General features: G+C 34.3%; 1 long non-coding RNA gene and 1 pseudogene across 1 annotated transcript; both read right to left on the reverse strand.

Moving 5' to 3' along the window:
- Positions 1 to 863: 863 nt before the first annotated feature.
- On the reverse strand, positions 864 to 5,872 carry LOC123664103. The gene is made up of 4 exons (XR_006744771.1): positions 5,841 to 5,872; positions 4,876 to 5,018; positions 4,471 to 4,663; positions 864 to 1,170 (listed from the first exon to the last, which is right to left on the reverse strand). It is a non-coding gene; the product is annotated as an uncharacterized LOC123664103 (long non-coding RNA).
- A 7,742-nt stretch (positions 5,873 to 13,614) lies between these two features.
- On the reverse strand, positions 13,615 to 13,733 carry LOC123664323 (annotated as a pseudogene).
- Between the last annotated feature and the right edge of the window lie 3,150 nt (positions 13,734 to 16,883).

Consider the following 16,883-nt stretch of genomic DNA (forward strand, 5'->3'; position numbering starts at 1 on the left):
ACGGTTCTCGGCTCTGAGCAGCCTTTTCTCTTCGGCCTCACTCCTGGAGGCGAGGGCGTCCACTAGCTCGCTTAGGGACGTCGTTAATCTTTTAATTCGGGCGATGAACTTGAGGTCCCCGGATTTCCGGGCAATCTCAAGGATATTGGTGAGTCTCACGCCCGCGTACGCCCTCAATTCTTGCGCGTTTAGCGCGCACAAGTCGTCAAGTGGTGTGCCGACGTCAGACTCGTTGTCTGTCGTGGTATCACCAGGCCGGACACGTGCAGGCTTAAGGAACCTGTCGCGGGAAGGCCCCGCCGTGGTTCCTCTTGCCTTCCCTTTTCGCGCCGTTTTCACCTTAGCCAGTGCCGAGCCCTCGGCATCCGTGTCTGAGCCGATAAGCCCAGCCACGAAGGTCGGGGATGGTGTCTGCTTCCGCCCTCCTACTGCCGAATGCCCCGAATTGGAGCACCCCAGTCCTGTACCGAGGTCCACGTCAGAATCGTCCACGGCCAGGGCCACAAAACGATTGTCTTCACAGTGGCCCTTAGAAAGTCCTATGGATTGGCCCCGAGGACGGCCTTTGACCATCTTCGAACCCGCCGGCCGACTGTTATCGGAGTCCGAGTATGGTTCTGCATTAGTCGTCGTATCGCCATCTCTCCCGGGCATCACATTCACCCCCATCGTGGGTGGATCACAAAGTCGTTGTTTGCCCCCCCCAGATTCGGTAGGGCTGCGAGCCGAAGCGCGAAGGGATTCTCCGGCGTCGGTACCCTCCTGGGCTAACTTTGTTTTCGACACAGACATCACGATTGTTGCTTTAGATTATTTTATCGCGGTTTACTCCGAGTTGTGTATTTTCAAATTAAACAAAAAGCTTAATGGTACAATATGCAATTGCTTATTAAAGGTTTATAACATTACATCCATTGTTCTAAAATGATATGATCAAATTATTACTTAATAACATTACTTGCCTTATATCTAAAATAATTGAAAAAATTGTTATTTTTCTTCCAATTGCCTTACAATACAATCGTAATTATTAAGATATCATTCTTAAGCTTTAACTCTTTCTAAAAAATATCCGGTTATTAATTTTTGATCTAATTCTTTTGATAATTTTACTAATTTCAATTTTTTCTTCGTTTAGTTTTGGAAACAGCCTTTTTCCTTTCATTTTGTCTGGAACAATAAACAAAAATAAATAAACCATACACTCAGTAGACTATTCCTCGGGTAGTCAAATGTAATGCAAATTGCCGCTACTACAAAGTAGAAGACCACACTTGAGCGACTGCAGTGTCAGCAAGATGTTTCTACTCTTATCTCATCCTCTACGGAGTCTGATAAAAAATTATCCTAAATTCACACTCCTAATACTACGTCAGCTCACCTGGATATCTTTCTTCAATGTGCTAAACGCCTACTATAATGCTCTTACATACCCACACTAATATCACAATTTTGGTCTTTTGAAAGTTCAAACCCAGTTTCTCAAATTTGTTACATTGCTTTTAAATTTATAGTGGTTCATTAAAATGTCCCCAATACTTTGGGAATTTTTGGGTTGCATGCCACGTTTCTGGCCATTCACATACTCGTCTTGATAGAATTAAGGTAAAATGACCATTTACTTTGTAAATTAGTCACAGACTTGGTTCCCCACCCCGTACCCTCTTTATAGTTCCGAATAACATTTTTCAAAAATAAGACACAATGTCAAAAACCAAAAGTAGAGATCACAATGGTATATTTAAAAGAAGGTTATGAACACATTGTTATTTTAATTCATAGTGACATTGATACTTACCGGTGCATAAGACGCTATGAATATATATTAAGCCATAGCTAACGATATCCATGAATACGGAGATGAAAGCGGCTTATTGTGATGAAGATGGAAAAAAACAATTTATGGGATACATACTGGAGGAACAAACAATACCACAAACTACAACAGCGATTTCAGAAGAATCTCTAGCAAAAATCATAGAAAATTTCGCTGACATGAAGAAAGATTCAGTAAAACGTTTTAATATGGGGAAAGTGTTAGTTAGTTATAGAAAAATTTAATAGCAAGATTACTAATGTGTCGCAGTGGATGACTACCTTTGAAGCGGAATGTACCCGCATAGGAATAGAAGAAGATATCAAAAAAATTAAAATTTTTAGGTTATTTTTAGAAGATTCTTGTTTAGATTGGTTCCATGCTTATAAAGCATACAATAAATTCAGAATGGGCAATGTGGAAAAAAAAATTTGTGAAACATATGGTCGCTGATCAGGTATGCAATGCTATTTAAATACAGACAGGTCTCATTACTGGAGTATGCGTTAAGAAAGAGAGACTACTATTAGAGATAAATAAGTCCATAAATAAACTCACTATAATTGATCTAATTGCCACTGGATTACCGAACTTTATTGCAGATAAGATTGATAGGAATCGCTTAAAGAAACTGAAGACTTATTTAATAATTTAAGAAGTTTAGAGCATATGGTACACAAAAACATATTTTATAAAAAGATAGAAACTTCAGAAAGTAAAATTAAAGAGAATAATATGCAGCCCTTGGTTAGCCCGTGTAAAATTTGTGAAAAAGAGAATAAAGGTATACGTTACCACCCTGAATCCCTATGTTGGTTCAAAATTAAAAATAAGAATAAGCCAAAACAAGATCAAATAAGGAGTGTTAACAATTCTGAATTAGAAGTAGAATTAAATGAAATCGACCCAAAAAACTAATAGTGCCGCCAATAATAAAAATTAAATTATTAATTAATGACACTTTGGATACATTAGGAATATAGTTGATTCAGGATCTAATGTGTCCTTAATTAATTCAAGGTTATTATCTTTGAAAAAAATAAATACTTATGATAAAAATGCAGGCTTAAAAACTATTAATGGCGTAAAAAATCGATAGGAATGGTAAATTTAAAAATTAAAATTCTCGAAATTGAAAAACATGTTCATGCTTTTTCTTGTTGGGTTAGACGGTATACAAAAATATCATTTAACTCAAAATGAGAATTTAAAACCCAAAATGTTATCAGCAATAATAATAAAGACTACATAAAAGATAAAGAAAAGGAGAAAAATTTGTTTGGTCCGATAAATGCCAAGAATCTTTTGATACTATAAAAAAACTACTTTGCTCAAAACCTATTCTAGCTATCTTTGATCCAGATTTGCCAATACATATTTATACGGATGTTAGCATACAAGGTGTAGGTACGATTTTAAAACAAATTCAACCAAACGGTGCAGAAAAACCTTGTGCACTTTTTTCAAAAAAATTAAATGACTCCTAAAAAAAGAAAAAAGCAATGTATGTAGCACTCAAGTGCTTGGCAATTAAAGAGGCGGTAAAATACTGGCAGCACTGGCTTATGGGAAAAACATTTACAGTTTTTTCAGATCACAAACCTTTAGAAAAAATGAATATTAAAGCCAGAACGGACGAAGAACTGGGAGATTTAACGTATTATTTGTCGCAGTTCGATTTTGAAATAGTGTATTCTCCAGGCAAATATAATATAGAAGCAGATACTTTATGCAGAAACCCAGTGTTAGAATCGTATGAAAATAAAGATAGTAGTTTTAAAGTAGTAAATTTTGTTAAATTAGAAGATATACGAAATGATCAAGATAATAATGAAAAACTAAAACAAAATATAAATAAACTTATTTTAAAACATAATATATATTATAAAAAAAGATAGGAAATAATGAAAAAATTATACTAACTGAGAAGTTTAGTAAAGAAAATTATAAAACATGTACATCACTACTACTGTCACATAGGAAGACAACAAATGGAAAACAAGATTAAACTTAAAAATTAAAAAAAAATAAAAAAAAATTGTGAAAATTGTGATGCCTGTATAAAAAATAAATCTAGAGGAAAATTCAAGTTTGGATTAATGTCTCACTTAGGGCCCACTACCTGTGCGTTTGAAATAGTGTCTATAGATACCATAGGGGGATTTGGTGGTGCCCGTCCAATTAAAAAATATTTACATCTTCTAGTAGATCACTTCACTCGTTATGCCTATATTTTGACATCCAAAACCCAGAGCGTGAATGATTTTATAAAACTTGTACAAAAGTAACAAAAGATTACAAAATTGACTTGATTTTATCAGATCAATTCCAGGTATAAATTAGAAAGATTTAAAAAAAATACCTATGGTTTTCACTGCAGTAAGTGCACCATTTTCAAATGGATTGAACGAAAGGTTAAACCAAACATTGGTTAATAAAATTTGTTGCAAGAATAATGAAATAATTATAAATTAAGACATTATATATATATATTATAAAATGTCACAGTTACAACTTAAAACAACTGCCCACCTGCCAGTGCGGTGACTATGGGCAAAACACATGAGTTTGCAACATAATGTTTGGTGTGAATTCGGGGAGGACTATGTCCAGCAGTGGACTGCTATAGACTGAAGTAAAATAAAACAACTTACTCAAAATAAGACTTCATTTAGATTTCAAGGGCATTGTATTCCATTCCTTACGTTGCCTGGATTTCTCTTCCAATTTGCTTCAATTATGATTGAATAATTGATTGATTTGATGGCTTTCAGTTGTGCTAGTGGGCCACGGTTGATTCCCCCAATGTCACGTGGAGAACACACTAAGGAGCAACTGATAATTACCCTAAAACCACACAAACATTGAAACTAAGACTACAGCTATTACTATCTTAACTTATACACTACAACAGACACATGCTTGATTTATTTACAACTTAATTTTATTTAACTAAGACCTTAACATATCACTCTCTATATAAATATGTATTTACTTTGTAAGATAGTAGTAAGTAAATAAAGTGAATAATAAATAAAAATTCGAAAGTAATAACTTACAAGAATTTACACTTGAAGTATAGTTTTACTGCTGGTTAACTTGTGAGACTTGAGTGTCGGTTGTTCTTCTGGTGACACTATGAACACTTTTGTAGGACCATCACTACTTAGCACCGTGATGTACTCCAAAATGTAACTAGCGTCTGAAATTGAAATGAGGGATACTATGAATCAGGTGAACTTTAATTTCCGTCTACTGAACTTTATTTACACTACATTATTTTTTCTTCTTTTAGTTTAGTTATTTACATACTAGCTTTTACCCGCGGCTTCGCTCGCTTTGAAGCCATTAAAAAAGTATGATCTTATCTTTCGTAATATATATACCTATTTTGTATAAAGTATTCTATGTTACTTCTAATACCTCCAAGAATATATGTACAAAGTTTCATGATGATGAGTATGTAGTTTTCGCGTGAAAGCGTAACAAACAAACACATTCACATTTATAATATTAGTAGTAATGATCCTAAAACGAAATGTAATTTTCGTAGGCGCTTATCCACGCAGAGAAAAATAAACAATTTCATCCTTATGGGACAGACATGAAAATATGATATTACTCTTGAAAAATTTGTCTGACGATTTTTTGTCACAATTTTTGTTACAATACCTGCTGAATTAAAGCAGTATTTAGATGAACCAAATATTTCAGTCATTAAATGCACTAAAATTTTGGATTGATAGTAAACATTTCACTCTGATGCTATCGGAAATAGTTGTTGAATATTATTTAATCAAAAAACAAATAAAAAGCTGTTAAATATATGATGTCTTTTGCTACATCTATAGCATCTGAACGTATTGCTTCTTTAATCAATCTTTTAGTGCCTAATAATCGTAATAGTTTGGTAATAGTCAAACAACTGCGCATATAAAACAACGAGTATTTTCAAAAACTCTTACTAAATATCGTACACATTATTGTTTTATAAAAATTGAACAATAATTACTCAAAACCTTACATTTTTATACACTTATAATTTAATTTGTTTAATAAATATAATGAATTATAAACTGTGTAAATTATTTTTGACTTTTTTGAGCCGACTTATAATTATTATTTTTTTCAACAAAGGCGATTAAATCAAATCGGAAAAATATCGATATATCGAAATATCGATTTTTTTTTTCGATATATCAAACACCACTATTGATATATTTAAAAATATCAATATAATATCGAGAATCCGATAGTTTAAAAAATAATATCAACAGCCCTAAAAGAAATTATGACGTGACACAAACGACGACTGATGAAGCTAGGGATGAAAGTCGACTCTGAGTCTGACTTTAGTAAAGAATCGATATTTTCATGAAAATAATCGACTTCTTAAAATCGAATTGAACGTGATCCTGTCTCAAGTCGATTAAAATCGATTCTCACTCGATGACTTCGCCATTTTAACCGACTTCCAAAAAAGGATGGGGTTCTCAATTCGACTTTTTTTATGTATGTTACTTTAGAACTTTTGACTGGGTGGAGCGATTTCGACAAATTTTCTTTTAATCGAAAGGTGGTGTGTGTCATTTGGTCCCATTTAAATTTATTTGAGATCTAACAACTACTTTTCGAGTCATATCTAATAATGCGTTTTTACTTGACGCTTTTTTCGTCGACCTACTTTGTATTATACCGCATAACTTTCTACTGGATGTACCGATTTCGATAATTCATTTTTTGTTGGAAAGAAGATATCCCTAGTTTGGTATCATGATAAGAGAACCAGGATCTGATGATGGAATCCCACAGAAATCGAGGGAAACGCTCGAAAATCCGCAATAATTTTTTACTGTGTGTACTGATTTTGATAATTTTTAATTTAATTAAAGCTGATGTTTATCATGTGGTCACATATAAAGTTAATCGAGATCTGATAACTACTTTTTGAGTAATCTTTGACAACGCGTAGTTACTTGACTATTTTTTCGTCGATCTACGTTGTATTACTCTTCGATGTAATTGAAGTCGGTTCTTTTTTCGTTTGCGAGCAAACACAATTATTTTTAAGGACCTAACTATTTATTTTTTATATTTTCTCGTCAATTATCTAAACTAGAACATCATAAACTTAATCTATTGAACTTTATTTACACTACATTATTTTTTCCTCTTTTAGTTTATTTATTTACATACTAGCTTTTACCCTCGGCTACGCTCAAACTGAAGCCATTAAATAAGTAGAGAGATTTTATCTTTCGTAAAATATATATTTTTAAATAAAAAGTATTCTATATACCACCAAGAATATATGTACAAAGTTTCATGATGATAAATTACGTAGTTTTCGGGTGCAAGCGTAACAAACAAACACATTCACATTTGTATTATTAGTAGTAATTATCCTAAAACGAAACGTAATTTTCGTAGGCACTCGCCACGCAGAGGAAAGGAAACAACTTCATCATTATGGGACAGACATGAAGATATGCTCTTGAAAAATTTGTCTAATGCCAATGAATTTTTTGTCACAATTTTTGTTACAATGTCTGCTGAATTAAAGCAATATTTAGATCAACCGAATATTTCCAAGTCATTAAATACACTAAAATTTTGGATCGATAGTAAACATTTCACTCTTGTGCTATCAGAAATAGTTGTTAAATATTTGATTTCCTCGTCTACATCTATAGTATCTGAACGAATTGCTTCTATAATCAATCTTGACGTAATAAATATAGTCAACGTTGGCAACGAAACACTTAAACGTGTTTAAAGATTGTAAATTTGATATGCCACGTGTGGTTTACGTGAGATTATCTACTTGACAAAACTATGTTAGATTCAAAATTTACATTTTCATGCATTTTTCTCAGGGCCTCTCTCTAAATTAAACAGCTTATTCCCGAAACTTAAAAAAAAACTATATCTATGAAATGTATCAATTTTAATAGCATTCTCAAAAATGATAACAAAATTTTGAGGTCTGTCCTCAGAAGTTTCAGCAATGTAAGTACTATGACAGTAATATGTATAAGACATTAGTTGACTACTTAAAATTGGAATCGGAAAATTATACAATGTGTTGCTCTGAAAAAACAAAGATTTTATTAAACATTATGATACAAAAATAAATTATAAAAACCCTTAACATGTCTGAAAAAACAAAGAAACGACATTTAAAGCTATTTACCAATTCCTATACTTACATAAAACTACAAAATTTCTTTTATATGTGACTATTAAGGAGTGTCAAAAATCTCTTTATAAAACAATACATATTACTACTGCTATAAAAAAAGGTACTGTACACAAATGTACAAACTCAAAGGAATATATTCCTTTATATATGTACTGTGTGGCTACGGTACTAAAGAATTTAGCCACCCCCTCTCTTCCCGTGGGTGTCGTAAGAGGCGACTAAGGGATATCACAGTTTCGCTACCACCTTGGAACTTAAAAAGCCGACCGGTGGCGGGATAACCATCCAACTGCTGGCTTTGAAATGCACAGGCCGAAGACGGGCAGCAGCGTCTTCGGTGCGACAAAGCCAGTACTGCGATCACCAACCCGCCTGCCCAGCGTGGTGACTATGGGCAAAACACATAAGTTCACGTTATTTTTGGCGTAAACTTGTGGAGGCCTATGTCCAGCAGTGGACTGTATAGGCTGTAATGATATATGTATAAATTTCGAAGACTGTCCTGGAAATAAGCAGAAATTTTCAGGACAGACCTCAAAATATATATTTGGTCTCAAAGTATACATAAGTCCTCATAGGTACGGTTGAAATTGAATCCAAATATTTGAACCCATGTCCTTGAATTACAACAAATTCTTCAAATTTTGGGGACAGTCTTCAAAGTTTTAACTTTTAAATTTTCAAAAAAAAAAAACAAATAAAGTGTCATCCCCCAATTGCCAAGTGTACTTTGAACGTAATTTAGAAAAAAAGGATGTCTCAAACCTAACGTTACACACACACATATATATATCTCAGAAACTCGGAAACCGCTTTAACGATTTTCATGAAATTTAGTATGCAAGGGATTTCAGGGGAAATAAATCGATATAGCTAGGATTCATTTTCAGAAAATGTCGTTTTATCCTTGTTTACCTGTGCTTGAATGCTTGAAAGCTCGTTAATTGTCTCTAAAAAAAAAAACCGTCTGATTATGATGTAAAAAACAAACATTTTAAACTGAACGAAACGCTAGCGCGATTTAAAAGGCACCTCATGCCATCTGTTGGTAGATATCAATAATTATGTACTTTCTTTTACACATAAAAATGAGTTGCTGCTGTTATAATATAAATAATGTTTAAGGTCTTTTGCTACTGTCGTTGAAGGGAAATCTCAATCATGTCATAGTGTGACCTGAATATTACGTGTTTGATAAACGCAAGACATGCTATATTCAAATTACTGGCGGCCGCATACGAATACATTTTTTTTTAAATGTCTGAATTATTTCTAATTAAAATGTAATTAACTTAATGATACATAATTATTCTACCTATTATCTAGTCATTTTAAGACAACACAATTGATTTTCAAAGTGATCGTGTGGCGCTATCACCAGTAATAGTACGAGCGGAGGCTGTAGATGGCGTGAAAGACGTATTATCAACCGGTCTAAGTAAATTATCTAAAGTTAAACTCGGTTATCTACGGGATTTTTATGTGACAATCAATCTGTTTTCTATTTACCGGTAAAACTTAGCGTTTTAAAGCGTTTCCGTCTCATAATTACTGTAAAAAAAATTTAAACTTAATGTAAGATGTCAATAAATATTAACTTATTTTCTAACGGTAATTGGTAACGTTACTAAACCTTGGTTCATATTAATTTCATGTAACATTTGATTGGCTTAAGAACAAAAAAAAAAAAATAAATAAATATAAAGTTGAGTATGAAATTAAATGCTTAATATAAGTGACATTCAAATAGGCGTAACTTGTCAAATCATTTACATTATCTGTATGTACGCGCTAAATTGGAAATAAAACCCCCTAAACCAAAAATTGAAATTATTTAAAAATCAGTCAGATTAATGTTTTTCTTATTAGATTTTATTTTTCAAAGGATTTTAAAATTGAAAATATTTTTTTTATACTTTCCCTTTTCTTCTTATACTTTGCTTTAGTAAGGAATTATATATTATAAATTGCTAAAATATATTCGTAAATTGATAAATGAAGATTTTTTTTTTAATATTAAAAATATATTATGTTCTGACGAATTAAGAGTTCCCAAGAAAATACCCTAAAATATATATATATATATCCCTAAAAACATTCCCAGAGGGAAAGAACCGATTTGAAAAAGGTGTACGAGTAACGGTTTCAGCGCGTTGTGCAATTGGCTAATAATAATTTGAACAACCTTAATATGACAGTCTTACTCCTGTGCCTCATAATGAACGTTAGTCATTAGACGTTATTCCTCAATACCCCTTTTGTTTATGTATTCGTTAGTAAATATTAGGTCAAAGATATTTATTCTCATAAGAATTAACAATTCACTTATATGAGAAATACATTAGAAAGAATACATTTTTAAATATCTACAAGTTTACAATAATTCTAGCCGAGCGTGTCGGTAATAAACAAGGTTCATTATACAATATCGTCACAAAAACCAAAAAGTGGGTAGAAACGCATTACATTGTGGCGACATCTATCGCGCGAAATACGAACGACTTCAAACTACGTAATTAGAGACGTAATTACTGACGTATGCTACATCGCGCTATCAGAGTTTTCAAAGTGAATAACTATATATACAAGATCCCGACAACAACCGTTGGGGCGTTAGCCCGCCAGACACAACACCCGTCTGGTGGAGGATCCTCCCTTTTCTTCACATCGCTAAACTGGTGACCCCGACGTGATTCGCTAAAACATCAATGGTAAGACCGGTCACTATGCATTAAAAAAAAGCAACAAAAGCAGCAAGCGACGAAACACAAACAAATACATAGATCCTCAAATGTTAAGCTAGATGCGGCCAGGCGAAATATATATTTACTCGTATGTGTGTGATTTTAAAATTATATAATTAAGGTTTTTATTTATTAATTACTTTATTTTTTATTGAGATTTTGTAACCTATTTCCTAGTTATTTTAACGTTATTACTTTGATTTAAAGTGAGGGTCTTTTAAACATATACATATGTAAATAATATTAAATTGACGTTTTTTTTTTTTTTATAATATTTTTTAAAAATATCGTAAAAATAATCGTAGCTTTTAACGATATGTGACATAATAGAATTTTATTTAGATATTTTTTTTACGTCTTAATAATTTGTATGTAAAGTGAAGTGAAATGTTTGTGAAAATGACTGTATGTAAGTCGAATTGTTTGAACTCTGGTTGAAATTACGTAATTGGAGATTAAATACGCCTGCTGCTTGCAGCGTTGGTCTCAACGACGCAGCAAAACAATGCGATGCCATCAGGTCAGTGGTCGTTATACATTAATGCTTTGGCTATTCCATACACAATCGGGATCTAATTTATGGGGTTTGGGGGGAGAGGTGATGAATGGGGGCGGGGGTGCTAGAATATAGGTATAGAAATTCGCGAAATACCCAAAACCGAATCGGAGCACCCCACTGTCCACGTGGTCTTGGTCTGCCCTACCTCTAGTGTTTTTTTTTTTGAAGCCAGAGGCGCGGATGGAGGGTAGCCCTCGCCCGCCGCGCGAAATCGCGCGAATGAATGCGTAGAGGAGCGGCTGAGGCAGCCTCCGCTGCGGAACGGAGCTTGAGTGAGCGTTAGCGCGTTTTTTTTTGTAACGAAAATATAATTAGACCCTGATTGTCTATAGCCTTATCATTTAGTTTTTTTAGAATATTACTAATAAATTTCAAAGCAAATCTTGGAAGAAATCGCCGAGTATAATATATCCCGCAATAATAAATTGAAGCATCGACCTTACATTCCCGCAACGTATTCCTTGTTGTCGTTGTACTCGTCTATTGGATCGTCATAAGATGAATAAATAATATAAAGCGTGTAAATAATAAGCTAATATAAAACGTGTAAATATACACGCTCTATATTAGCTTCACCTGTATGTCTGTAACCGACTCCTTTGGACTTCATTTTGACGCACTTTAAAAATTCAGATTTGATTTAAACACTTATATCAGTATCCCAATGATTTGACATTTTACTAAAGATTAAAGATCACTAGATTATTATTTAGAAATAAGGATCGTCAGGATTAAATGATTTTCTTTTTTTTTAAAGAAGTTGTGTAGTGTGTCTATAATAGTACTATATTGAAATCAAGTATTTAAACATAAAGATATATTTTACTACGTAACTATTTTTTTTAAATATAAGTTTTAACATCCATAGGCTCTTAAGTACCCATGCCTTTTTTATTTACTTTTAATTTTCAAAGCGTTGAGGCGAATTAATTTCAACATTGCATGCTTCAAATTACGAACTAAAGCTTATTTTCTCTAATTCAATGGTGAGTCCAAAACTGACCGTGAGAGATATATATACCTATATATACTATATATATATTTATGTAGGTAAATAATTAAGATAATTATTTACGACTATAGTTTTTTTTCTTTCATGCTACATGCTCTGTGCATTACTATTTTATAACCCACTACATGCTTTATACTTTACATGTGTAAGTCTACAATGTTAATTTACCGCATTGTCGACGGCCACTCTCATTTTTTCTAAAACAGCGCCCGCCGCCAGATTCGCGAGCCCATCCTCAATAACATTCGCATCCCTATTATGGATCGCCATTTTGAGGCTGTGCTCGAGAATTTGCAAAATACTTTCAATACAATACAAATATACTTTATTGTAATTACAATTAGAAACAATTCATCCTAATAATATTATAAACGCGAAAGTTTGTATGTATGGATGTATGCATGTTTGTTCCTCTTTCACGCAAAAACTACCGAATGGATTTCAATGAAAGTTTACAATAAAAAAAATTATGTGGTGTCATGGGACACCAGGTAGGAACGAAGTACCTTCGGATAGTATAGAAGCAACGCAATTTGAAAAAAAAGTGTCTTTATTTATTTTTGTCGAAAGTATAAATTTACATGAATAATTAAAAAAAAGTTTACTAGCAATATTTTAGTTTTACAAACGTTATATTAAACAGTCGTGTGACTGATATTACGTCACTTTCGTTATATATTTTTCTTACAGTAAACAGTAAGCAGTAGAAAAGTAATAGGCTGTGAGCCTTCATGCAGAGACTATGAATAAAAAAATTACGTGCGTACAAAGTACACATGTCAGAAGTGAAACTTCTTTGGCAAACTCATTGAAAAAAAAAACTAATTAAACAAAACTAATTTAAAAAATCTAAAGATTTAGATTTCCGTTCAAGCGCTATATTAGCGCTTATATTATTAGTTTGCAATGTATGTTTGCTATTGATATTAATTTAACAATCTATGTAGTTTCTATAGCACACGCTAGGTGGCTCTGTTTTGTCGAGCTGTGAACGTAGTATATATATTTTATAAATATAATTTTTCACGACGTTTTCTGTAAGTTGTAAAAAAGTCCCTTAATGTTTCATTCTTCAGCGTATGCCATGAAAGAATAAATTATCCGCAAGAACATGATGTGTTTTGTTAAATTATAGACTGTTTACATTTCGTATCTCGAACTTCGAAGAAGAATAGATATTCTAATAAAAAATTTGTTTCATAATGCAATCTTTAATTTTTTTTTGTTCTTATGTTAAGCTAAATTACAAAAACTAATTGAAAAAAAAAAACAAAAACAAAAAGCCAACGTCACGCATTGTTCCCGGGCGGTCACCCATCCAATTACTGACCGCGCCCGACGTTGCTTAACTTTGGTGATCGGACCAGAACCGGTGTATTCATCGTGGTATGGACGTTTAACTTTACAATAAAACATGTTTGTATTGTCTAATAACAACAAAAAGCTGTGAACGTTGTATATAAAGACATTCTGTCGTATATTTAGTATCAGCATAGCCCGTGCGAAGCCCGAGCGGGTTGCTAGTTAATAACTAAAAAGTTGCTAGAAAAATTCTGTTTTGCCGTTGTCGTTCTCTCCACGTTCTACTTCCTGTCCAAGGTGGTTATGAACCTTCATACGCCCAACATTTAAAATAAATATTCTTTTATTCAGCTATTGTTCAAAGGAAAAAAAAAAAAATTAAATAAAATTACATGCTTACGTATGAATATTTTATAGTTTAGCTTAAATAATTTAAAAAAATCAAAACCACAAAAAACATTTTGTGTGGTTTTATTTTGCAGTAATTCATTAATATGATTGATTGTTCGATCTTCTACTACTGTAATATAAACTCGGCAATGAAAAATTATTTTCTACTTTTTTTTTTTTTTTTTTTTTTTTTTTAGTTCTATTAGCTATAAAAGCGTGGTTATATAGTTTTTTTTTTTTTTTTTTTTTTTTTTTTTTTTTTTTTTTTATCATTTACTGTATTCACGACCGACCTTTTAACGAGTACAGTAAGAAATTCTTTCTAGAACGCTAGGCGTAAGATTTATATGTTATCAGTGTCATCTACCGTCCTTACTATCCGTAAATATCTTATATTTAAAAATTAAGAAATATATATGTAAATAAATAAATATATATGGTAATTACCATTGAATGCTTTTAGAAACATTATTTGAATGTAGTTAAACATGCATAATGTGCTAAACTTTGACTAGATAATAGTCTAACAAAATTAAAAACAGTTTAGTGAAATAATATTAATTAATATGATGGTAAATCCTCACGGTGCCTCTCGTGTCAGGCAACAAGTCTTCATCTGTAAAGAAAAACAACATATAGATTTTTTTTTTTTTTTTTTTTTTTTAATGTGTATATATTAAAATTATAAAGATGACAAGTTTGCAAGTTGGTTGAAGGATATTTGATATTATGAGACACAATTATTCTAAACTAATTTTATACTCTAAAATATTTATACACGCCAGTACACAGCACCTGCAACATACATACACTAATTTGTATTGTGTAAATATGTGTTTCACACTAGATGGCAGTGGATGTAATTTAAATCACGCTATCGTTATAATAATCATAAAACATATGATAAGCGATGTTTCGTGGTTTCGTGGTTTCGTGGTTTCGTGGTTTCGTGGTTTCGTGGTTTCGTGGTTTCGTGGTTTCGTGGTTTCGTGGTTTCGTGGTTTCGTGGTTTCGTGGTTTCGTGGTTTCGTGGTTTCGTGGTTTCGTGGTTTCGTGGTTTCGTGGTTTCGTGGTTTCGTGGTTTCGGTTAGGTTTCGGTTAGGTTTCGGTTAGGTTTCGGTTAGGTTTCGGTTAGGTTTCGGTTAGGTTTCGGTTAGGTTTCGGTTAGGTTTCGGTTAGGTTTCGGTTAGGTTTCGGTTAGGTTTCGGTTAGGTTTCGGTTAGGTTTCGGTTAGGTTTCGGTTAGGTTTCGGTTAGGTTTCGGTTAGGTTTCGGTTAGGTTTCGGTTAGGTTTCGGTTAGGTTTCGGTTAGGTTTCGGTTAGGTTTCGGTTAGGTTTCGGTTAGGTTTCGGTTAGGTTTCGGTTAGGTTTCGGTTAGGTTTCGGTTAGGTTTCGGTTAGGTTTCGGTTAGGTTTCGGTTAGGTTTCGGTTAGGTTTCGGTTAGGTTTCGGTTAGGTTTCGGTTAGGTTTCGGTTAGGTTTCGGTTAGGTTTCGGTTAGGTTTCGGTTAGGTTTCGGTTAGGTTTCGGTTAGGTTTCGGTTAGGTTTCGGTTAGGTTTCGGTTAGGTTTCGGTTAGGTTTCGGTTAGGTTTCGGTTAGGTTTCGGTTAGGTTTCGGTTAGGTTTCGGTTAGGTTTCGGTTAGGTTTCGGTTAGGTTTCGGTTAGGTTTCGGTTAGGTTTCGGTTAGGTTTCGGTTAGGTTTCGGTTAGGTTTCGGTTAGGTTTCGGTTAGGTTTCGGTTAGGTTTCGGTTAGGTTTCGGTTAGGTTTCGGTTAGGTTTCGGTTAGGTTTCGGTTAGGTTTCGGTTAGGTTTCGGTTAGGTTTCGGTTAGGTTTCGGTTAGGTTTCGGTTAGGTTTCGGTTAGGTTTCGGTTAGGTTTCGGTTAGGTTTCGGTTAGGTTTCGGTTAGGTTTCGGTTAGGTTTCGGTTAGGTTTCGGTTAGGTTTCGGTTAGGTTTCGGTTAGGTTTCGGTTAGGTTTCGGTTAGGTTTCGGTTAGGTTTCGGTTAGGTTTCGGTTAGGTTTCGGTTAGGCTTCGGTTAGGTTTCGGTTAGGCTTCGGTTAGGTTTCGGTTAGGTTTCGGTTAGGTTTCGGTTAGGTTTCGGTTAGGTTTCGGTTAGGTTTCGGTTAGGTTTCGGTTAGGTTTCGGTTAGGTTTCGGTTAGGTTTCGGTTAGGTTTCGGTTAGGTTTCGGTTAGGTTTCGGTTAGGTTTCGGTTAGGTTTCGGTTAGGTTTCGGTTAGGTTTCGGTTAGGTTTCGGTTAGGTTTCGGTTAGGTTTCGGTTAGGTTTCGGTTAGGTTTCGGTTAGGTTTCGGTTAGGTTTCGGTTAGGTTTCGGTTAGGTTTCGGTTAGGTTTCGGTTAGGTTTCGGTTAGGTTTCGGTTAGGTTAGGTTAGGTTAGGTTTCGGTTAGGTTTCGGTTAGGTTTCGGTTAGGTTTCGGTTAGGTTTCGGTTAGGTTTCGGTTAGGTTTCGGTTAGGTTTCGGTTAGGTTTCGGTTAGGTTTCGGTTAGGTTTCGGTTAGGTTTCGGTTAGGTTTCGGTTAGGTTTCGGTTAGGTTTCGGTTAGGTTTCGGTTAGGTTTCGGTTAGGTTAGGTTAGGTTAGGTTAGGTTAGGTTCCCAGGCCTTTGGAGCCCAGGCCCCAGACTTAGGTCTGGGACCTGGGCTCCAAGGGGAGGAGTTGCTGGACTTCTACTGGGCGCGTCCCCCGGGTGGCGGATAGGGGAGTGCTGCCTGCGGTTTCACGACTGCGGGCGGTAGGGGTCTTCTTCGGATCCCCGCGGACCAAAACCAGACGATGCGCTCCGGGTCCCGCTCTGGTCTAGCACTGGGGTGGTCCCGCGAGCGGGGGTGTGTTGGCGCGGAGGC

This window comes from Melitaea cinxia, chromosome 21, assembly GCF_905220565.1.
Source record: "Melitaea cinxia chromosome 21, ilMelCinx1.1, whole genome shotgun sequence".
Lineage (NCBI taxonomy): Eukaryota > Metazoa > Arthropoda > Insecta > Lepidoptera > Nymphalidae > Melitaea > Melitaea cinxia.